The sequence below is a fragment of the Helianthus annuus genome, chromosome 5 (genome assembly GCF_002127325.2).
Source record: "Helianthus annuus cultivar XRQ/B chromosome 5, HanXRQr2.0-SUNRISE, whole genome shotgun sequence".
Classification (NCBI taxonomy): Eukaryota; Viridiplantae; Streptophyta; class Magnoliopsida; order Asterales; family Asteraceae; genus Helianthus; species Helianthus annuus.
The window spans coordinates 8,813,526-8,838,447 of NC_035437.2; positions in this window are offsets into that span (position 1 = coordinate 8,813,526).

Genomic DNA, 24,922 nt, shown 5'->3' on the forward strand with positions numbered 1-24,922 from the left:
CAATGTTAACTTACTTATGTTTTGGAAACACCTTTCATATGGAAATGGTTTGGATTATAATGTGTTTACTTTTACTTTATACAATGTTCTGTATGATTGGTGGCTTGATCATGGTCAGTCACGCTCCCAAGCGGTGATACTCCGCAGGTGGATTTTGGGGGTGTGACAGATTGGTATCAGAGCCATTGGTTATAGAGAACTTGGTTTTAATATGGGAAAACGTTTTTATTAAAACCAGACTATAACCAGAACAGTGCTCTCAACGATCCACAACGACGCTTCGCTCCACGTGCAAGACTCAACTTCCTAGGTAATAAGGTTTATGTTTATTGCCTACATGCTAGAATTTGCATAGAACTTTGCTCGTAGTATGCTTACATTACCTTGCTCACAACTTGTCATTGCATGAGAATACTTATGTGCTTACACTCTTCTGTCATCGCACTATTCGCGAACTTTTCTCACTTATGTTGCCTTTGATGTGAAGATCAATGGCCGCACGAATTACCATGACTCAAGCCCAGCTAGAGGCTCTCGTTGCTGCGGCAGTTGCAGCCGCTCAAGCAGGTAGTATACCCTGCAGTATAGACACTAGGATCTTTAGATCCTACATTAATTCTCGTACTTAACTTTGCCCTATTCGTACACAATAGGTCAACCCGCTCAGCAACAACCTGGGTGCACCTTCAAGAATTTCATGGAATGTCGTCCTAGCTCGTTCAGTGGCACGGAGGGAGCAGTTGGACTCCTCCACTGGTTTGAAAAGCTCGAGTCGGTTTTCGAAATGTGTGAATGCCCTGAGGCTCGCAGGGTGAAGTTCGCCACTGGCACACTTGAAGGGATTGCGCTCACTTGGTGGAACGCACAAGTGCAGATCTTAGGGTTGGCAGCTGCTAACGCCACACCCTGGAATGATTTCAAAGAATTGATCAAGAGGGAATACTGCACTAGAGAAGACATTCACAAGTTGGAGGATGAGTTGTATAACTTGAAAATGGTTGGTTCGGAAATCGAAGCTTACACCAAGAGATCGAATGAGTTGGCTGTGTTATGCCCAACTATGGTGGACCCTCCATACAAGCGTATTGAGTTGTATCTCAAAGGGTTGGCACCAGAAATACAGAGCCACGTTACCTCAGCTAACCTCAACAACATCCAGGAAATCCAGCGTCTCGCTTACCGCATCACCGATCAGGCAGTGGATCAGAATAAACTGCCTAAGCGTATCAGTGCTACTGCTACCGCTACTGCTTCTACTACACTTGCTACTCCCAGCGAAAGTAAGAGAAAATGGGATGGGGATTCTAGCAAGGGATCAGCTTCAGTGCAGTCACAAGCTCAACAGCGAAAGACAGACAGTTACCAGAGTCCAAGTCAGCACTCCTCAGGCAGCCACAGACAGGGAAGGTATCGAGGAAATCTTCCAAAGTGTAATACCTGCAACAAGCATCATCGTGGCCAGTGTAACCAGGTTCTTTGTCAAAGATGCCTCAAGACGGGTCATGAGGCCAAAGATTGTAGAAGCCCTCAACCTGCAAACCAGAATCAGCAGCAACCTCAAGCACAGCAGAATCAGCAGCAGGGTAACAAAGGGTGTTTTCATTGCGGTGCAGAGGGTCACTTCAAAAGGCATTGCCCTCAGCTGAACAGAAACCAGAACAACAACAACCATAACAACAATCAGGGTAATGGTAACAACAACAACGGGGGAAACAACAACAACAACGGCAATGAAGCTTGTGGTCGTGCTTTTGTGTTGGGTCGAGGAGATGCAGTGAATGATCCCAATGTGGTTATGGGTAAGTTTCTTCTCGACGATATTTATGTTACTGTCTTATTTGATTCGGGTGCTGATACAAGCTATATGTCATTGAAAATGAGTAAATTATTAAAACGTACACCAACACCTCTAGACACCAAACACGTCGTAGAACTAGCCAATGGTAAAAGTGTAGAAGCCGCTCATGTAGTCAAGGGTTGTAGTATTGTTCTAGCGGGTCAGACTTTCTCGATTGATCTTATACCCATAGTTTTGGGTAGTTTCGACGTCGTTATCGGTATGGATTGGTTATCCCAACATCATGCGGAGATCTTGTGCAAAGAAAAAGTTATTCGTATTCCTCGCTCCAGTCAAGAACCTCTCGAAGTACAAGGTGACAAGAGTGGTGCTGTGGTTGGCATCATCTCTTACTTAAAGGCGCAGAAATGTTTACGAAAGGGACATACTGCCATTCTGGCACTTGTCACTGACGCATCAACAAAGGAAAAGAAGCTGGAGGATATACCAGTTGTGCGTGATTTTCCTCAAGTGTTTCCTGAAGATTTACCTGGTTTACCTCCTCATCGTCAAGTTGAGTTTCAGATTGAGTTAGCTCCTGGAGCAGCACCAATAGCCCGCGCACCGTATCGTTTAGCTCCAACCGAACTGGAAGAACTGTCGAAGCAGCTACAAGAGCTCTTGGAAAAGGGCTTTATCCGTCCAAGCTCTTCGCCTTGGGGAGCTCCAGTGTTATTTGTGAAGAAGAAAGATGGCACTTTCAGAATGTGCATCGATTATCGCGAGCTGAACAAGGTCACAGTGAAGAACCGTTATCCTCTTCCGCGCATAGATGACCTATTCGACCAGTTGCAAGGGTCGTGTTACTATTCCAAGATTGATTTAAGGTCTGGGTATCATCAGCTGAGAGTCCGGGATGAGGACGTCTCCAAAACCGCTTTCAGAACTCGCTACGGTCATTACGAGTTTCTTGTCATGCCATTCGGGCTTACGAACGCGCATGCAGTCTTCATGGATCTTATGAACAGGGTGTGCAAACCGTATCTTGATAAGTTTGTTATCGTCTTCATCGACGACATTTTGATTTACTCCAAGAGTCAGGAGGAGCACGAGCAGCACTTACGTCTTATCTTGGAACTTCTTCGAAAAGAGCAATTGTACGCAAAGTTTTCAAAATGCGACTTCTGGCTTCGTGAAGTCCACTTCTTAGGCCATGTGGTGAACAAGGATGGGATTCATGTTGATCCATCCAAGGTTGATTCGATCAGAAACTGGCCAGCACCGCGTACACCGACAGAAATACGCCAATTCTTGGGTTTGGCGGGTTACTACAGGCGATTTATTAAAGACTTCTCAAAGATTGCGCAACCACTTACTATGCTAACACAGAAAGGTGTCGTTTACAGATAGGGTAATACGCAAGAGACCGCTTTTCAGTACTTAAAGGATAGGCTGTGCAGCGCACCTATTCTTTCATTGCCAGAGGGCACAGATGACTTCGTGGTATACTGTGATGCATCCATCCAGGGTCTTGGATGTGTGTTGATGCAACGTGATAAAGTGATAGCCTACGCTTCGCGGCAACTCAAGGTTCATGAACGGAACTACACGACGCACGATTTAGAGCTGGGAGCTGTTGTTTTCGCGCTTAAGATATGGCGACACTACCTGTACGGTACCAGGTGCACGATTTACACCGATCACAGGAGTCTCGAGCATATTCTTAAGCAAAAGGATTTGAATATGCGTCAACGGAGATGGGTTGAACTTCTAAACGACTACGAATGCGCCATCAAGTATCATCCAGGCAAGGCCAATGTTGTGGCTGATGCCCTCAGTCGGAAAGACACTCTACCTAAGCGCGTGCGAGCGCTACAGCTTACGATTCAGTCCAGTCTTCCTGCACAGATACGAGCTGCTCAGTTAGAAGCACTGAAACCCGAAAACGTCAAAGCTGAAGCCTTACGCGGCTCAAGGCAACGCATGGAACAGAAGGAAGACGGCGCCTACTATGTAACGGGGCGTATTTGGGTCCCACTTTATGGCGGTTTACGCGAGCTTGTAATGGATGAAGCTCACAAGTCTCGCTATTCGGTACATCCAGGGGCGGATAAAATGTACCACGACATCAGCACTACTTATTGGTGGCCTAGTATGAAGGCTCACATCGCTACGTACGTTGGAAAATGCTTAACCTGTGCGAGAGTCAAGGTTGAGTATCAGAAACCAGCTGGTCTACTTCAGCAGCCCAAGATACCGCAGTGGAAATGGGAAGAAATTTCCATGGATTTCGTTACGGGTTTACCTAGATCCCAGCGTGGGAATGACACTATTTGGGTGATCGTTGATCGACTCACAAAGTCTGCTCACTTCTTGGCTATCAAAGAAACGGATAAGTTTTCTACACTAGCAGACATCTACCTGAAAGAAGTTGTTTCGAGGCACGGAGTGCCCACTTCTATTATTTCGGATCGCGATGCACGATTCACGTCAGAGCTATGGCAAGCGATGCACAAATCTTTCGGCTCACGATTAGACATGAGCACAGCATATCATCCTCAGACGGATGGGCAGTCTGAGCGAACTATTCAAACTCTAGAAGACATGCTTCGAGCGTGTGTTATCGATTTCGGCAACGGCTGGGAAAAGCACCTCCCTTTGGTGGAGTTCTCGTACAATAACAGTTACCATACCAGCATTCAAGCCGCTCCATTCGAGGCATTGTACGGACGTAAATGCCGGTCACCTCTCTGTTGGGCAGAGGTGGGGGATAGTCAGATTACGGGTCCAGATATTGTAGTGGACGCCACAGAAAAGATTGCACAGATACGACAACGCATGGCGGCAGCACGCGACCGTCAGAAAGCCTACGCGGACAAGCGTAGAAAGCCATTGGAATTTGAGGTCGGGGACCGGGTTTTATTGAAAGTTTCACCCTGGAAGGGTGTGGTTCGATTTGGTAAACGAGGCAAACTGAATCCGCGGTACGTCGGACCATTCGAAATCTTAGAAAAGATTGGCAAGGTAGCCTACAGATTAAAACTACCAGCTGAACTCGGTGCAGTTCACAATGTATTTCACGTGTCGAATCTGAAGAAGTGCCTGTCAGATGAGACCCTTATAGTTCCTTTTAAGGAACTCACTATCGACGAGCGGTTGCAGTTCGTCGAGGAACCTGTTGAAATCACGGACCGGGATGTTAAGGTCCTCAAACACAAGAGAATCCCTCTTGTTCGAGTTCGTTGGAACTCCCAGCGTGGTCCAGAGTATACCTGGGAACGCGAAGACCAGATGAAAGAAAAGTACCCCCAGCTATTCGAAACCAATGCATCCACTTCTGAGGCTGAAGCTACTACTACTGAATTTCGGGACGAAATTCCAAATCAACGGGGGGATGATGTGACACCCCAGGAAAACCAGTGAACAATGTAACTTACCTAGCTTCCTCAGTGAGTGCGTACCAAATTTCGGGACGAAATTTCTTTTAAGTTGGGGATAATGTGACAACTCGAGTTTCTGACTTTTGCTTTCGCATTAAATGCGCGTTGACTTTGACTGTTTAGTAGTTGACTTGTTGGACTTGTAATTGTACGCGTTGTGTTTTAATGAAACGTATTGTCGTGTTGCATATATGTGATTACTTGTTGTGGTAGAATATAATATTAGAAATACTATTAAAACACTTAGTCTAGATCGAAACATGATATGCAGATCGAAGGATCTCGAAGCATATCCTTCGATTCGAAGGATCAACTCTTTATCCTTCGACATCCTTCGGCCACGAAACATATCCTTCGACTGGAATTCAGATCCTTCGGCCCAGTCTTTCAGATGGGCTTGGCCCACTTCTGTAATACGTATTTATACATGAATGCACGTAGTCGACTGTCATTTTTCTCAACCCTAGAGCTATTTCACTGTGACGGCAAACCAGAAACCACCGGAAACCTTTGCGTGACCAAACCCTCATCTCGGTTAGTAAATCTATTTGATTTGATCGTTCGTTCCTCTGCGTATGTGCTCACGTGTCGTGTGTTTTGATTGTTGTTGTAATCTGAAATTTATGTTATATATTAGGGTTCTTGTTACGATATTGAGGATATAGATTTCCCATAGGATTGTTGTTGTCGGATGTATATATATATGATTCTATGTGAAACTCGTTACGGTTGAATACTGATTTATGAGTGCCGTTAATCTGGAATTGGCCATTATTTTTGTTAGTGTCGATATTGTGTGTTAGTCGGTTTCGGGATACGTTTAAACTAGGGTTCATGCTAGACAATGATTTCAGGATGATTTGCGTTGTGATGAGATGTGCTAAATGAATTCTGATGATTGTTAATGATGATGATGGCTGCAGACGATTAGGGTTTCTGTTTCTGTGAAAACGTAACTGATTGTGAAAACGTAACTGATTGTGTCGAAAGATACTTGTCTACTCGAAACATAGTTATTGTCGAAAGATACTTATTGTCGAAACATAGATGTGACCGAAAGATGCTTGACCTTCGAACCATAGTAGTGTTGACCGAAGGATAACTTTGACCGAAAGATAACTGTTTGACCGAAAGATGACACATGAGCCGAAAGGTGGATGTGCGTCGAAAGATAAGGCTGGATTCGGAAGTTATTGTAGGATTATAGACATCCTTCGAAAGATAATGGGTTATATCATATTTCGAAGGATGGAAGGGATACTTGAATTATTTGACATGCCATGCTAGATGATGAATGTTTACATTTGTATTTGTGTGACACTCGACTTGCATGCGTATCATTTCGAACATGAACTGATTTGTTATACGTGCATACAATAGGACTTGATTAATTACTTGTGAGTGCATAACCTAGCATACCGAGCAAACCAAGGTGAGTTCACACTCTTACCAAGGCATGGGATTCCCGGGGTGTTGGGAATGGGATTGAAAGGATAAGGTTGAATAGATACACTACTGACACTATGACTAGATTACCATATTACTATCCTCGGATGTGAAGGATACCTATACTGATCACTATCCTCGGTTGTGAAGGATACCTATACTGATCACTATCCTCGGTTGTGAAGGATACCTATACTGATCACTATCCTCGGTTGTGAAGGATACCTATACTGATCACCATCCTCGGTTGTGAAGGATACTTATACTGATCACTATCCTCGGATGTGCAGGATACATATACTGATCACTAATACGGCCCAGTAGAGCCACCTGTTACAACGAACTTACTATTACGCATTTATTTTCTGTGAACTCGCTCAACTAGTTTGTTGATCATTCTGTTACATGCCTTGCAGATCGTTAGGTACTTGGAGCTTGCACACGGAGGAGCTGGTCGTTGTGGGTCTTGGATCGTGATCACCTTGTTAAACACTTCTGATGTTTGATACTTATTTGCTATGGGTTTTACAATAATACGCTTCCGCTAAACAATGTTAACTTACTTATGTTTTGGAAACACCTTTCATATGGAAATGGTTTGGATTATAATGTGTTTACTTTTACTTTATACAATGTTCTGTATGATTGGTGGCTTGATCCTGGTCAGTCACGCTCCCAAGCGGTGATACTCCGCAGGTGGATTTTGGGGGTGTGACATCAACTTTCTTCTTCTGAATCTTCACAACTTCAGTCTTAGGCTTCAAGTTGTTACACTTTCATGCAATATGTCCAACTTGATTACATCTGAAGCATGTTCAAGTGTCAACTACCCGACTTGTGCCTTCAGACTGAGATTGTGAAGCTCTCTTTTCAAAGAACTCTTCATTTGATTTCGAAAAAATCTTTTTCTCTTCATCAGACAATGAACTTGAACTGTTCACAAACACTTTCTTCTCTACAAACCTCTTGTTTTGAACATTCTTTTTCTGATAAGACTTACCACCCTGATAACCACCTGGCCATCTGTTTCGATTATTGTTGTTAAAACATGGTGGAACAACAAGTTTCTTGTAGTAAGCTTTATCTTTTTCAAAATTCATTTGTCTCTTTGTTTTACTCAAACTGTTCACTTCTGATAACTCAACTTCAACCAATTTGAAAACATTTGTTAACTTGCTCACATTAACATTCTCAATTGGAAACTCAGAATCCGAATACAACTTAGCAGATCCCGACATCTTGTACATGACAAGAGTAGGTTCAGCATTTAAGTTGTTTTTGGACTTTTGTTTCGGAATGTATTTGTCCAAGAAACATTCATCATCTTCAGCTGAATCAGACATCAACACACTTTCAGCTGCGTTTTTAACAATCTCTGTCTGACCACTATCATCTGATGATGTAGAAAAAAATGTAACATCAATTGAATCAGGAAGTTTAACATCATTTTCTTCTTCAATTTCAACCAACCCAGTTGGTTTTTTCAAGTAATTATCAAGAACTGGTGGTGGAACTTGATGAAAACCCACCCCGGTTCCATCAGAGTACACATCTTCGCCTGCTTTGTTTTTCCCGATGGATTTGGGAACAATATGTTGCAAAACAAAGCTTGCGGAGTTGTAACTCTTAAGCTTCAACTGGGTTCGTTCATTTTCAATTTCAGCTTCTTGAAATTTAAGCTTTAATTTTGCGATTTCATCCACTTGTTGGTTGATTAACTCTTCTTTTAACCGAAGCACTGTTGATAGATGAACATTTTCTTTATAACGTTTGACCATTTCTGTCATCATTATCTTTCATTGTGCGCTTAAGCTTCTCAAAATTTTCAGTGATCTGACGGTTTTTAAGAACTAACCTTTCATTTTCTTTCCTAACCTTTTCATGGTCAATTTTATCATTTTCAATTTTGTTAGTTAATTCTTTTAACCGTCAGTTGAAGCTTTCACCATTTTATCACGATCAAGGATTTGATTCTCAACATTTCTGACTTTCGCAGTCAGATCATCAACTTTCTTACCGTTGAGATAATTGACCGTACTACAAACTTTGCATTCCTTGATGCAATTTTTGCAGTCAACATCACCATTGACTTTCTTACCTGACTCAGTTGTTGACGCGTTTGAACTGACCTAGCTTTTAGACTCAGAGACAGATTTAGAATCTACCTCAAGCGCCTTAGCTGCCAACACCTTGTCAGCCATCTTTCCTAAGTTTTCAGCATTCAACTCCTGTGTCGTGTCAATGATCCCAATATAAACCTTCTTTAACTTCTCTATCTCTTCTTTCTCCTTCTTCTCTTTCTCCTCTTCTTCTCCGCTTCCCCACCATTTCTTTTGCCAGTAATCATCATCTTCTTTGAATTCTTTGATTATGGTTTCCATATCAAGAGTGTTATGGTCGATAGCAATGTTTCCATATGGGTCAAGATAACATTCTCTGTCTGGATCCCATCTATTTGCTCTTTTTGCTTCAGAATAGATAACAGATATTCTGATCATTCTGTTCTGAGCTAACAGCTTCCTGTGATTATACTTCTGTTCTTCAGTTCTGTTGTCTTTCCAAGGAACAGGTTCAGTTTTTGCCATGAATGCATATCCAACCGCATCCTCTTCAGGTAACAACTCACTCCAGTCGAAACCTTCATCATCATGAATCACTGCAAGAGCTCTAGATTTTTCTTTGTTATCTTCAGTCTGCTTCATTCTTGGCGGCTCCGATTTGTTCTGATGATATATTGCCTTCTTGTAGTAGTCTTCTCTGAATGGGTTTTCAGACTCGTCAGCATACGTGTTTAGGCATTCACTCTTAAAGTGACCTTTATGTTTGCACTTAAAGCATGTCACTTTGGATTTGTCAAAGCCCAACTTAGTAGAGGGTCCACCAATTGACTTTCTTCCGGTTATCTCCATGAAACGCTGTGCTCGACGAATAGCACTGGCCATGCACCACCTTATGTCGATCAATTCAATTTCTTCAGGATATATTTGGTCATAATCTTCTTTCGTCAGGTTGGTGTTGCCAATCTTCCCTGCCACAAGACTTTCATACGATTCCAATACCGACACTAGGAAAACCATCTGCTGCTTTGCCGACTCTTCGCTGAAGTTCTGAGCGTTCTTTAAGTCTACAACGATGTTGCATTGAAATAAGTTCTTTGCATCAGGCTGGTTTGAATTTGACGAAGTGATGTGTGTAAAATGCAACACATAAATTACATCAAATAAGGCATAAAACTAACCCTTTTTAAGTACTAATGTTGGAAAAAGAGTGTTTTTGTCTTCCTTTTGTATGTTCAGGAGGAAATGAGCTCAAATTCACAAAAGAAGCAAAAAAACAGCTAAATCTAACATAAATACAAGAAAAGGAACAAAAGTGGATTGCCCGACCCCTCAACGGCATCCTCCCAAGCAAAATAGAGAAAGCAGAAGACTGAACACGCCCCGTGCTCAGCCAGCACGGGGCCGTGCCCAAGAAGCAGTAGAAAAGACAAACCTATAGAAGCTTCTATTGCCCACCACGGGGCCGTGTCCAGTGAACACGGGGGCGTGGCGAAAGTACAGCAGGCGCATTAATTGTAATTGCGAATTACAATTGATGAAGAGAGAGAGTGTCAGACAGGCACGGGGGCGTGTCCAGCGGACACGGGGCCGTGCCCAGCCTTCTGTTCAGCCTATAAATAGGAGTGCTTGGTTTCATTTCAACTCATCCCTTGGCACACCACCTCTCTCACACTTCATCCACCACCCACCACCATCACAACACCATCATCCACCACCATCATCCATTGTCCATCATAGAGTGTGTGAGTCGTCTCGGGATCCAAGATTGATCGTAAGAGTTCTTGACAATCAAGGCCATGTTTGCCTAAGTCTCTTACATCACTTGGTGAAGACAAGTGTTTAGTATAATACTTTTTATTTTTAATCTTTTGCACTTTTTATTTGGTTTTGTATTAATGACTTTAATAACTAGTTGCTTATGTTGAAGGTGATCTTTCCTTATCGTTTGTCCGTGGTGTCTTGGCATTATTTTACTGTCTATATAAAATAAAAGATTTTCACCATTCGTATCTACACAGTCTATATGGAGGTATGTTGGCTACACGGTCGGGGGTTAAGGGAACGGTTTGGTAAGGGTCTTGCCCTTGTTCAGCGTTTAGATGTCCTGTAAGGGACCTGGGTCAAATTTAGTAGGATCTCCTTCAATACCCATAGGTATTGGATGGCGGGGATCCAAACTCTTTGACCCCCTCATAAGTTAGCTACTATTAATACTATAACCCGGCTATTTAGGAATGTATCCCTGCTGACTCAGACTACTTAGCCGAGGGTAACGTCACCGCCAAAAGCGGGGCCTAGCATAATTTGCATTAATAACTTAATTCATTATCTTCCAATAATCCAACCCTTTAGGATTGTATCCTTGCTGACTCAAACTACTGGGTTGAGGGTAACGTCGCCTTCAAAAGAGGGGCCTACTACAATAACTAAGATAATCTCTTAAATAAGTGCAAAAGTGCGAAAATAACCAAAGGTTATACTAATACACGAGTCGGATCCATGTGATTCATCTTGTCTATCTGTTTTTATTTTATTTTTATTTTTCAGCATTTAGTTAATTTTTATTTTCTTAGTTTAAAACCTTTTCTAACTTTTTGATTTGATTAGACGTTGAGGATAAACCGGTACTAAAAGCTCTTGTGTCCTTGGACGACCTCGGTATCTTACCAACACTATACTACGTCCACGATGGGTGCACTTGCCCATATGTGTGTTTAGTGTTAGTAAATATCGTGTTTTATAAATTTAAAACTTGGCTAAAAGTGTAAAAAGGGCTTAAATATACATCTAAAATATATACACGCTAACACGCATCTAAAATATCCACTACTATCACGCAGTCTTGGGAGATGTGTTCTTTGGCATCATGTTCTTTGGATAATACAAATCCAAGTTTTGCTGATAAGACGAGTGATTGACTTTGTGTGTCTTCTTTTATTCCAACTCGTGACTTTCTAGTCTCTCAATCAGCAAGTCTACAGTCAACACTTCTGGCAGCTTGATAGTATTCTTCAGCATCAACGCATAGTACTGCCAATCCATTTCATCTGGTAACGAGTCAAACAGCCTGTCGACTAGCTCTTCTTGCGTATAGAAAATTCCATGTCTCGCCAGTTCCAGCTTTAAATGTCCAAACCTCTCAATCATTTTACAAACTGATTCATTTTTTAAACACCCAAACAAATCAAACTCTTTTCTAAGTAGTTTCTTTTTGTTTTTCACTATTTCAGCACTTCCTAAACATTTTTTTTTTCAATTTATCCCATAGATCTTTAGCAGTAGTGTATTCGATCAAATATATTATATCTTCTCGAACAGATTTAAACAACAACGCAACACATTTTTGCTCAGCCACAAACAACTCTATCTCGTCAGATGATGTTAAACTTTCACCACTTTTGCCTCCATCATTGTATCCATTCTTGAGAATCTTCCAGCTAGGATAAGCAAAAACTCCACAACCAATCTTCAAATTTCTTAGCCCACCGACTGTACTCTTCGATAGCCATCAACTTTGGTGGTTTGTTGTAAGTTCTGAAAGCACTTTCAACCTCCAACGCATCAGATAACTTTTTCTTTACGTTTTACGTGTTCTCATTTGTATTGCTAGAAGATGTATCGTCTCCGGAATTTCCAGCAAAAGCATACATTTCGCTAAACGGGTTCATGAAAATATCATCCATCTTGCACGTACCTGAAAAATCAGCAAACACTTAGAAAATTTTCGAAGTTTTGAAAAACAGTAATTTTGAGCGAAATCAGCTTTCGAGCGAAGTCAACTTTCGAGCGAAATCAACAAATATGTTCGAGCGAAATCAAATATATTTTGATTTCGAGCGGAATCAGAATAAATCTTTCGAGCGGAATAAGAAGTTATCTATTTTCGAGCGAAATCAACTTACAACTTTCGAGCGGAATCTGAAGTATATGCTATTTCGCTCCAAATGACCAGTACTTTTCGAGCGGAATTAACTTTTTCAGCGAAGAATTTTTCAAGCGGATTCAGGTTATTAGGTCATTTTTACCCTTTTTACATCAAATTTTAATCTGATTCTTTGTAGGGTTTGTTAATTCTATGTTTTACACAATATACTCGAAATTCAGGCCATTTCAACCGCAAAAACTTGTTCAAATCAGAATAATATGAGAAGAAGTGAGTAGAAGTGAGAAAATCTGGTAGAATCAAGCTGTAATGGTATGAACTCCTCGTCCTGAGCTCTGATACCACTTGTTGGACCGTGTTGAGACCCTAAACAGTCAGTAAAAGGCAGTTCATCATTGAATACAGAGGCGGAATCAAAGTAAACAATGTCACACAGCTATCTCCTCTTAATTTCCTCTTTATAAACACTTTATGAGTCAAATACAACAAGTTCTTACAAAATTTCGGCAGCACATCGACTCTAATTCCGCTCCAACAACTACTGAATGAGATCACACATAATATATATATATAGGGATGCTGATTCCGCTCGAAATGGTTCGAGCGGAACCCCATGTGATCTCGTGCGGAATCACCTAGATACCTTAGGAGCGGATTCATTTCTAAACACAAAGGAGCGGAATTACATGCTAAAACCACTTTTCGTGTTTACCGACTCCGAACAATCTATCTAGACCTATGACTCGATTAAGACGTAGTTAACAGACATTTAGTGCACCAACAGGAACAAACCATACTTGTTTAGAATCGGAGCCGATCTGGTGATCCGAAGATGTGTATTTGGAGAAGAGGCAGCTAGCATTCTGCGCCACTGTCACGAAGGGCCAACCGGAAGTCATCATGGGGCAAACTACACTACAATGAAAGTGTTAGACTCTAGGTTTTACTGGCCCACAATCTTTCATGATGCACATGAATGGGTTAGAGCGTGCGATGCTTGCCAGAGGGCAACGAATATCTCTGCACGCAATGAAATGCCTCAACATCCAATGCAAGTCTGTGAAGTGTTTCATATATGGGGTATCGACTTCATGGGACCATTTCCAGCCTCACAAGGTAACAAGTACATCCTAGTTGCTGTAGACTATGTCTCAAAATGGGCCGAAGCTCAAGCTTTGCCTACAAACGATTCTAGGGTAGTTGTGAGGTTCTAAAAAAGTTTATTTGCCTGATTTGGTACTCCGAAGGCACTAATCAGTGACCGAGGAACGCATTTTTGTAATGCGCAGTTAGAACGAGCCTTGTCCCGTTATGGTGTTCATCATAGATTGGCTACGCCATATCATCCTCAAACGAGCGGGCAAGTGGAAGTCACGAATCGGGGCTTGAAAAGAATCCTTGAGCGGTCCTTTAAAAACAACCAGAAGGATTGGCCAGACAAGCTAGATGACGCTCTGTGGGCTTTTAGAACAACATTCAAGACACCTATTGGGACCACACCCTTTAGGTTGGTTTACGGAAAAGCTTGTCATCTACCTGTCGTGCTAGAACACAGGGCATTCTGGGCCTTGAAAACGGAAAATACGGATTTAAAAAGGAAAGGTGAAGCCCGTTTCCTACAAATCCACGAGCTTGAGGAACTAAGGAGTCATGCATACAAGGAACGAGTCAAGAGATTTCATGACAAGAGGTTGAGAGACCATAAGGATCTCCGTAAAGGGGATTTTTTCTTTTTATATAACTCAAGACTATGTTTATTCCCAGGGATGTTAAAATCCCAATGGATGGGTCTATACAAAGTTAAGGATGTATTTCTGTATGGGGCCGTAACTATCGGGGATCCAAGCAGGGGAAGTTTCAAAGTCAACGGTCATCGTTTAAAAATTTACATCAACAGACCGGTTGACTCGGTGGAGGAAATTCTCGAACTCCACGTCCCGCACACTTAAAATAAGTGTGGGGAGAATGAGTCTAGCTATCGACTCGCTGACAAATTTAGCAAGCATGTTTTCACACGCCAAGGGTAATTTTGTATATATTTGTTTTTAATATTTTAATTTGTTAATTTTTCAGTTTTAAATGTAGGTACATACGAGCTTAAACAATAATTATTGGAGAATTGAAGTTAATTAATGGTTGAAATATATGCGATAGTGCAAAAATGGAAGAATCGGGTAAAAATTCAGAGTTTAAAGCTTACTGTGAAAAACAACACAAAAAGGCCAAGGTGTTGCACGGTCATGCCAAATCGGCACGGTCATGCAATCCGTAATCAAAACTGATCAAAAACTCATGCATCGGATGGTCATCGGATCGCACTACCGTGCGACCGATGCACTACCGTGCAACCCGATAACAAAGGTCAAACTAGGAAAGCGATCCGGAACGGCACGACCATGCCAAATCCGCATGATCGTGCGGCTCAAAAACCGAACAGTAAAAAACTAGGGTATTTAAGCGATCCTGCAGTAAAAACATCTCATTTTTACGAAACCCTAGTCACCACACGTGAGTTCCAGGTCGCCTCCACCCACAAATCATCTAATTTTTGCCTAGATTTTGCTTCAATCATCTTCCAAGGTATGTTTCCTACCTATTTTGTAGATTAAACTTAGTTTCTGATGTAGATCTGATGTTTAAACCAAGAAATTTTGGGGTTTTCTTCATAAAAGTCAAATAAACCCTTGTTCTTGAGTGATTAGTGTTAAATCGGTAGTTTTGGTACTTGATTCAAAGTCTATTCACTGATTACAAGTTAAATCTTGAAAGATACAAGTTAAAATCAGTGAAATAAACTGATTTCTGGTGAAAATTGCTGTCGCACGATCACGCCCTTAAAACGGTATGACAGTGCCGGTCGGAAATCAAGTACAGAACACCCATTCAAAGCTGCGATGCCGAGTCGCACGGCAGTGCCGATTTGGCACGGTAGTGCGACACGAGTTCTGGAAACAACCTGTTTACCGATCACGAAATGGCACTGTAGTGCCACCAGCCGCACGACCGCACCAACGTGCGACTGCTAAAACAGAAACATAACCTTGTAAACAACCTGTTCTGGTGGCAGCAATGAAATTTTTATATTCTGCTCTTATTTTGTTGTACTCCTGTGTGCAGATGAATCACAGATTCCTCCAGTTCATCGAGAACAAAGCGAAAGAACAGCCCTGTATTGCAAGATTAGAAGCTTTATGGAATAGACGGGGACAAATTGGTGAACCGAGAAGGATCAACTGGGAGACTTTAACAACCCTGAACCAAGAAGAGAGGCTATCCGACATGATGTCACATCCAATGTTAAGGTTTTTCAACATTGCACGACCCGCTTATCTTGAGCTAACATTGGAATTCTTCACTTTATACACTTATAAAAAACCAAGAAGCGAAAATCCAGACTTTAAAAACAGGGAGACAATAGAGTTCAGATTGGGGAAAAGTGGCATAAGTGGTCAATTGCTAGACTTAGTAGAAGATTGGGCATATACTCAGCTGAAGACATCAATTCAGAACTTTTCACCAATATCTACAAGTTTGATAATGATCAGCAACGGGCTAACTTTTGGGCCCAAGTAGCAACTGAACCACCCTATGAAGCTAGAAAAGCTAAAGCTTCATGACTACGAGACCCGCTTTTGAGGGTCATTCATGAGGTCATGAGTCACACCATCTGTGGGCGCATGGACAGTGCAGGAAACTGTCCCACTCCGGATCTTCTTTTCTTATATTCCTTAGTGACTGGAGTGCATGTCAACCTCGCGTCTAGAATGGCTGAATTCTTTGTGAACAACGTGGGGAGAACTACAAGTAGCGAAACACATGGTGGTGAATATGTGACTCGGTTAGCATATAACTTGGGTATTATGACAGATGATGTAGTCAGCAGTCTCACGATGGTTCACGCAGGAGGAGATGTGGATATGAGGTCTTTGAGAGCGATGGGTTTGGTAGTAGATATAGATAATGGCCCGCGACAGAGGGGTCTAAATGGGGAAATATGGGAACCACTACCACTGCCACCACAGGACGCAGACGTCAACATGGAGGAGCATCAGGTTCTAGAGCCACCACCACATGGCCAGCCACCACATGATCAGCCACATCATGAAGAGCACCAGCATCAGTATCAACACCAGCAAAACTGGCCTCCAGGTATACCTTCCTACCCTGAGTTGTACCAGCAATTCCAGCATATGCAGGTTTCTCAAGATGCTATCAGAGCAACTCAAGACGCTATGAGAGTCGACCAGTTAGCTATGCGGGCATCTCAACACACCATGCGGGAGGAAATGTATGCGGGATTTTCCTACATCTTCGGAGGGCTACAAAATGTATATCCAGGCCATTTCGGCAACCCTCCACAGTTTCCATTTGGAGACACAGGTACCTATGGGGCGGGTTCATCTGGAACATGCCACCATGATGGTGATGATGACGAGGAGTAAGAGGAGGTAGGGCAAAACAGTTCAGAAACTAATGTTTATGCTATTTATATTCAATACTTTGTTTAAGATATTTTTTTTAAACTTTATGTTTGTTTTAAGTCTTTTAGTATTATGTTTGCTTTGTTTGAATAACGGATTTGGTTGAATTATCTAACATTTTGATCAATGGTAATGTTGTCTATTTTAGCGAGTGACATAATTGGCAGATTCATAAAAGAAATGCACACATAGTTGAGACGACTTCAAATCAAAGTCTACTCAAACAAGTCAACTCCAACTCTGAGGGAGTACATATTTCCCTTTTCACATTATTAGTTTAGCTCTTCATAATTGCTTAACTAATATGTATTTCACATTAGGGACAATGTGAGGTTCAAGTGTGGGGAGGGGTTTAAAAGGTTTTAAACTTTGTTTGTCATTAATTGTTCTCATTTTCGTATATATTTTCGAATAATAAAACAAAAATGGTCAATTCGTGTTCTTTAGAAAGCATCAAATTTGATAAAAATCGACAAGCTAAATTAATTTTTTAAAAAGATAACTAAAAGGCATGATAAAACAAAACGAAAGACTTACATATGTATCTTTATATTTATACCCATTCCTTCCGTTTACGTGAGCATATTTTTGAGCCTTTACAGCTTTCTTGTCAAATGCTTCTTTGTTTTTTGGGAAAAATGAGTGAGCTGGATGTTTTATGTAATTTAGAATTTGTCAGTTGTATACTTTTCATAACCATGAATATGTGAAACTACATAGAAATGATAGACGCATCTAGGATACCTCTTTGTCAGCCTTTTTCTTTGTCTATATCCCGCACCCAACACTATCCGTTAGTTCGCCATGTTGAGCCTATTTTCCGTATTTTTCTTAACTTCACCCAAATATTAAGCCCACTTACCAAAAAATATAACCTTTTCACATTTACACTTATTTTTGTTAAAAATTTGGCCATAAGCCATCTAGATTAATGTTTGTATGTGTTTCAGAAAAAAAAAAACGTTTGCCAAAACTCTGTAGGGAAATTAAGGAAAGACTATCAAGAAAAAAAAATAGAGAGTTGATGTATAAATAGAATAAACTCTAAAGACCTGCACAAGTAGCTTAGCAACGTGTTCAGAGTTCTAGAAAATAAAGTACCAAGTTTTTGGCCAAGTTTTAACCTTTCTTGCTACTTTCAAATATCCATCCCATACCCCTAAACGTTAGCCTTACGTTACAACCCATCATAGATCTCTTGATTTATGCTTTTCACATATTAATTGATGGAGATTAGATCTTTTGACAAGCTTATGATATTGCATGATTCATTGACTAGGCATCGAGTGTTTAACATACACATTATATGTATGATTTAGAAATTTAACCGAGTGTGTGTGAACATTGTGAGAAACATAAGGATTCGCATGCTAAGTCATTCGAAAGTTAAATCATTGTTTTATGGTTATCCTTTCATAACATCTAACAAAGCTTGTTTGTTTTAAATCTTTGATGATGGCCTTTTGAAAACCAATTTGACCACCAAACAAATTAGTAAACCTTGTGAATACTCAGATTTGATTTGTAGGATCGTTCTCGGCCCTGAATGAGTCGATCAGAAGAATTCCTATCCAAAACAAGAGGCGGAAACTAATGCTTTGGTGCACTCTCAGCCGTATTCACTATTAACTGTTGTTTTTTTGATCACTGCAACAATTACAAGCTCTGACAACACTTCGGCAACACTTCGTGGCTCACCGGAAGAAAACACCTAGAACTATATCTATAATTTCGCTTCTAAATGCCACTATATATAGGCTTTCTGATTTCGCCCCAACAGACTATGTCACCAGGAGCGAAATCATGACAATATTATTACAAGCGAAATCAGGTATTTAAACCTTTCGGGGGAAATTAGAATGATAAGATTTCGCTCCAAATGACATCTTGTCATTTGGGGCGAAATCACTTCTAATACATTATTCTAGGATATCGAGCCCGGTTCTATCCTATTCTATGCAAGAGTCGATACAAGACATAGGCGACAGACGGATGCACCAACAAACTCCCCCTCGGATGTTGACGGAGTCTTTAGTGTCGAGTCTTCGGTTGTCAACCTTCAGTCTTTATCAGTCTTCATTCTTTTCTGAAGTGTTTGTCATTACAAGAATCCTCATTCTCTATCTCTCTCTCTTATGCAGTTCCAAGATCAACACTGACTCTTACTGCTTTATCAACAGTGTCTTCAGACTCCCCCTCTCAATCTGCTGAGATTTTAGTCTGGAATTCACAGCTTCAAGATTCATTCCAAGATCGTTACCTGACTCTCTTCCAGGTCAGGTTATCTACAAAATCTCTACCAAACACACAAGTTTCTCTAAAGATTAAACTTTGAAACTTTAGAAACTATTGCAGAATATATTCAATAATCATTCAATTATGATTTGATCTTTGGAAATCACCACTTGTAATCATAACTTCTTTATACACTCTCTCCCAAACCTGTTCTTCATGTTTAGCACTTAGAATTTTGAAAATCAGCTTCTCAACATCAGTCGTCGAAAATCTATTTGTATTTTTCAAAATTTATGCTAAAACACACTAAAATCTTTTTGAATTTTCTGAAAGAAAGTAAATGCAGAAATGAAACTATTTACAGACAATATTTTTGTGAGTTCGTGCAAGAGGATCATATCAGTTTTTTTTTAGACAAAATCACTAACACCGTTAAGCTTGATTTCATTTTAAGTTCTAAACAATTCACCTAGATTGTCAGTATACTGGTCCACTTAAATTTTCACACAAAGTTCAAATGATCCGAGATATGATTTCAATGTCTTAGATACTTAAACTTATTCGTGTGTCCCACTACTTGAATATACTCCCGTATCCAGATCCCAATATTCAGTCTTACAGGTGAGTATACCACAAATGATATCTGTAAAGGGGTTAAATGCGAGGGCCGTGAGAGCTGTGGCAACTCGTACTTTAGACCTATCTTGTAACGTTACGATACTTGCGTGAGCTACCCTAATTGAATAAATGCATGTTTACGTGATATGTGTTTCTTTTGTATGTTACGAATTAAATGATTGTATGTATGTTACTTGAACTCGAATCACACAACACTTACTCGATTGCACTAACCCATTCGGCCCACTATGCATGAACTCGAGACCTTTAGGGCAGCCCATGTGAGGGTTCGGCCCAACCCCTCCCTTAACCGAATTATACCTAGAATGTTAGTAATATTCTCACAACTTGCAAAACATCCTAGCACACACACAAACCCTAGAACTTACACTCTCTCTCTCGACTCGGAACCAAGGCAGCTGAACATCCCTTCATCGAAGCTTTTGGGATTCGGATCATTCCTTTTTCTCATCTCGGTTAGTAATATGTTTACCGATTTCATGTTTATGGATGTTGTGATATGCATGCTTTATGTGGTGATTATGGTTAGTGGCGTACAAATTGTTAATGTTAAGGTACTTGAAATCGGCTCATGTATGTTTATATAGGATGGTGTTTGTATAACTTGAATGGATTGATAAACATGATTACAGAATTGACGTACACATAAACTAGGGAGCATGCTAGTTTAGAATCGGTGGATTAAAGGATCCGATTGTATGTTTTGTATGATGATCCGATTGTTTGTTCTTGAATGATGATTTCGATGGTTACTGTTCTTGTGAGGAAGATGTTATGATTGTGTTTGAATATGGAATGATTATTGATTTGATCTGATTTTCGAAACTGCTAAGTTGTTAGATGAAATTACGGAATGATTGTTACTGATTAATTAAGGAAATCTGTTACACTTCGTCTCAACACGGGTTGCGAGTCGGGAACCCTTAGTCTCGACTCGAGACCACCTTACCAGCACAAACAACACAAACCGAGACCACGGTTGTGGGTCCGGTTGCGACTCGAGACCGTGTAGTCTCGACAAGAGCATGATGACTCGAGACCTCCTTGTTGCGACTCGAGACTTCGAGACCAGTACAACTCGAGACCGCTTAGTCTCGACTCGAGATCGTTAGTCTCGACTCGAGACCGGGAACACTTGCACACTTTTGGACTTTCACTGTTACGAGCCCAATTGATTGGGCCGGATACTTGGACTTCGTTATTTACGTAACTGTTCCTGCTAATGCTCATACGTGAATTTCCATGATTTATACTTGTGTACAATACGTGTAGAACCTATGTGCTATATTCGAATACGAACCTGACTTGTATGATAACCATGCTAGGACGTGGTTGATTACTATATAGCTTGATTTAACTTGTCTGTGTATCTGCCGAGCAACCCAAGGTGAGTTCACACTCTTACCAAGGCATGGGATTCCCGGGGTGTTGGGAATGGGATTTAAAAGGATAAGGTTGAATAGATTCATACGAATACCATTACTAGACTACCATACCATCGTCCTCGGTTGTGCAGGACACATACGTAAAACCTACGTATACTTATGCTACACACTATCTTCGGTTGTGAAGGATACTCACGTAAAACCTATGTGAACTTGTACTCACTACTGCCTCGGTTGTGTCAGGCACTTACGTAAAACCTACGTAAACCCCCGCGTACCCTATCCTCGGTTGTGAAGGATACTTACGTAAATCCTTCGTAAATTGTACGTATTACTGTTCTCGGAATATATAGAACACTTATGGTAACGCATAGTCTAGTGGATTAATAACATGGGAAGCCCCCACAAACAGAGACCAATATCGGCCCAGTAGAGCCACACGTTACATACGGACTTACTGTTACGCTTTTACTTACTGTGAACTCGCTCAACTAGTTGTTGACTCTCTGCTGCATGCCTTGCAGGACCTTAGGTACTAATGGAGCTTGCACAAGGAGGAGCAGGTCGTTGTGGACAAATGGATCGTGATTACTTATTTAACACTTATGACGTTTCAAACATTAATACTTATGTTGGGTTTTACATTAATGCTTCCGCTACATTTACTTATGTTGGTTTTGATAAACACCTTTTGTATTGATGGATAACTTTTACTATTTAACTACATGTTCAATATTATTGGTGGCTTGATCCTGGTCAGTCACGCTCCCAAGCGGTGATACTCCGCAGGTGGATTTTGGGGGTGTGACAGATTGGTATCAGAGCCATTGGTTATAGAGAACTCGGTTTTAATATGGGAAAATGTTTTTATTAAAACCAGACTATAACCAGAACAGTGCTCTCAACGATCCACAACGACGCTTCGCTCCACGTGCAAGACTCGACATCCTAGGTAATAAGGTTTATGTTTATTGCCTGCATGCTAGAATTACATAGAACTTTGCTCGTAGTGCACTTAGATACACATGACACTATTACATGAGAATACCTACGTGCTTACGCTTTTCTGTCATCGCCCTACTCGCGAACCATTCTCACTTACGCTACTTTTACAATGAAGATCATGTCTGGACGAATTAACATGACTCAAGCCCAGCTAGAGGCTCTCGTTCAAGCTCAAGTTGCTGCGGCACTTGCAGCCGCCCAAGCAGGAGGTATATCCTGTGGTCATAGCACACACTAGGATCTTTAGATCCTACACTCTTAAGCTAGCTCTTGTGTTTAAACTTTGTCCTATTCGTACACAATAGGTCAACCAGCACAGCAACCAGTCTGCACTTTCAAGAACTTCATGGACTGTCGTCCAAGTACATTTAGTGGCACGGAAGGGGCGGTTGGACTCCTCCACTGGTTTGAAAAGCTCGAGTCTGTGTTCGAGATGTGTGAATGCCCTGAGGCTCGCAGGGTGAAATACGCCACTGGCACGCTAGAAGGAATAGCACTAACTTGGTGGAACGCCCAAGTTCAGATTTTAGGGTTGGCAGCTGCTAACGCCACACCCTGGAATGATTTCAAGGAACTGATCAAGAGAGAGTACTGCACTCGGGAAGACATCCATAAGTTGGAGGACGAGTTTTATCACTTGAAGATGACTGGGTCAGAAATCGAGGCTTATACCAAGAGGTCGAACGAGTTGGCTGTGTTGTGTCCAACTATGGTGGACCCTCCATACAAGCGCATCGAGTTGTACCTCAAGGGATTAGCACCAGAAATTCAGAGCCATGTGACATCGGCTAATCTTGACAACATTCAGGCTATTCAACACCTCGCTCATCGCATCACAGATCAGGCAGTGGATCAGGACAGACTGCCTAAACGTATCAGCGCTATTGCTACCGCTACTACTTCTGCTACACTTGCAACTCCCAGTGACAACAAGAGGAAATGGGAGGGGGATTCCAGCAAGGGATCAGCTTCAGTTCAGTCACAAGTTCAGCAGCGAAAGACTGACAGTTACCAGAGTCCCAGTCAGCATTCTTCAGGCAGTCACAGGCAGGGGGGATATTGTGGGAACCTCCCAAAGTGCAACAACTGCGGCAGACACCACGGTGGCCAGTGTAACAAGGGTCGCTGTCAAAGATGCCTCAAGATGGGTCATGAGGCCAAGGATTGTAGAAGCCCTCGGCCTGCGAACCAGAATCAGCAGCAACCACCAGCACAGCAGAATCAACAGCAGGGCAACAAAGGATGTTTTCATTGTGGTGCTGAAGGTCACTTCAAGAGGCACTGCCCCCAGCTAAACAGAAACCAGAACAACAACAACAACAATCACAACAATCTGGGTAATGGCAACAACAACAATGGGGGAAACAACAACAACGGCAATGAAGCAAGGGGTCGTGCGTTTGTGATGGGGCAGGGTGATGCCAGGAATGATCCCAACGTCGTTATGGGTAAGTTTCTTCTCGACAACATTTATGTTACTGCTTTGTTTGATTCGGGTGCGGATACAAGTTACATGTCTTTGAAAATGAGTAAATTGTTAAAACGTACATCAACCCCCCTAAACACCAAACACGTCGTAGAACTAGCTAATGGTAAAAGTTTAGAAGCCACGCAAATAGTCAGGGGTTGTAGTATTGTCTTAGCCGGTCAAGGTTTCTCCATCGACCTTATTCCCATAGTCTTGGGAAGTTTTGATATCGTTATTGGGATGGATTGGTTATCCCAACATCAGGCAGAGATCTTATGCAGTGAGAAGATTATTCGCATTCCCCGTACTGGTCAAGAACCTCTCGAAGTTCAAGGCGACAAGAGTGGTGCTGTGGTTGGCATCATCTCTTTCTTGAAGGCTCAGAAGTGTCTGCGGAAGGGTCACACCGCAATCTTGGCACTCGTTTCAGATGCATCAGTGAAGGAAAAGAAGCTGGAGGATATTCCAGTTGTACGCGACTACCCTCAGGTGTTTCCTGAAGACTTACCTGGCCTACCGCCTCATCGTCAGGTTGAATTTCAAATCGAGCTCGCTCCAGGAGCAGCACCCATAGCTCGCGCACCATATCATCTAGCTCCATCAGAATTGGAGGAATTGTCAAAGCAGCTACAAGAGCTCTTGGAAAAGGGCTTCATTCGTCCAAGCTCTTCGCCTTGGGGAGCTCCAGTGTTATTCGTGAGAAAGAAAGACGGTACGTTCAGAATGTGCATCGACTACCGTGAACTGAACAAGGTAACGGTGAAGAACCGTTATCCTCTTCCACGCATAGACGACTTATTCGACCAGTTGCAAGGGTCGTGTTATTACTCCAAGATAGACTTGAGGTCTGGTTATCATCAGCTGAGAGTCCGGGATGAGGACGTCTCCAAAACTGCATTCAGAACTCGCTATGGCCACTATGAGTTTCTTGTCATGCCGTTCGGGTTAACGAACGCACCTGTCGTATTTATGGACCTTATGAACAAGGTGTGCAAACCCTATCTTGACAAGTTCGTCATTGTCTTCATCGACGACATTCTGATCTACTCCAAGAGTCAGGAGGAACACGAGCAGCATCTACGCCTTATTTTGGAACTCCTTCG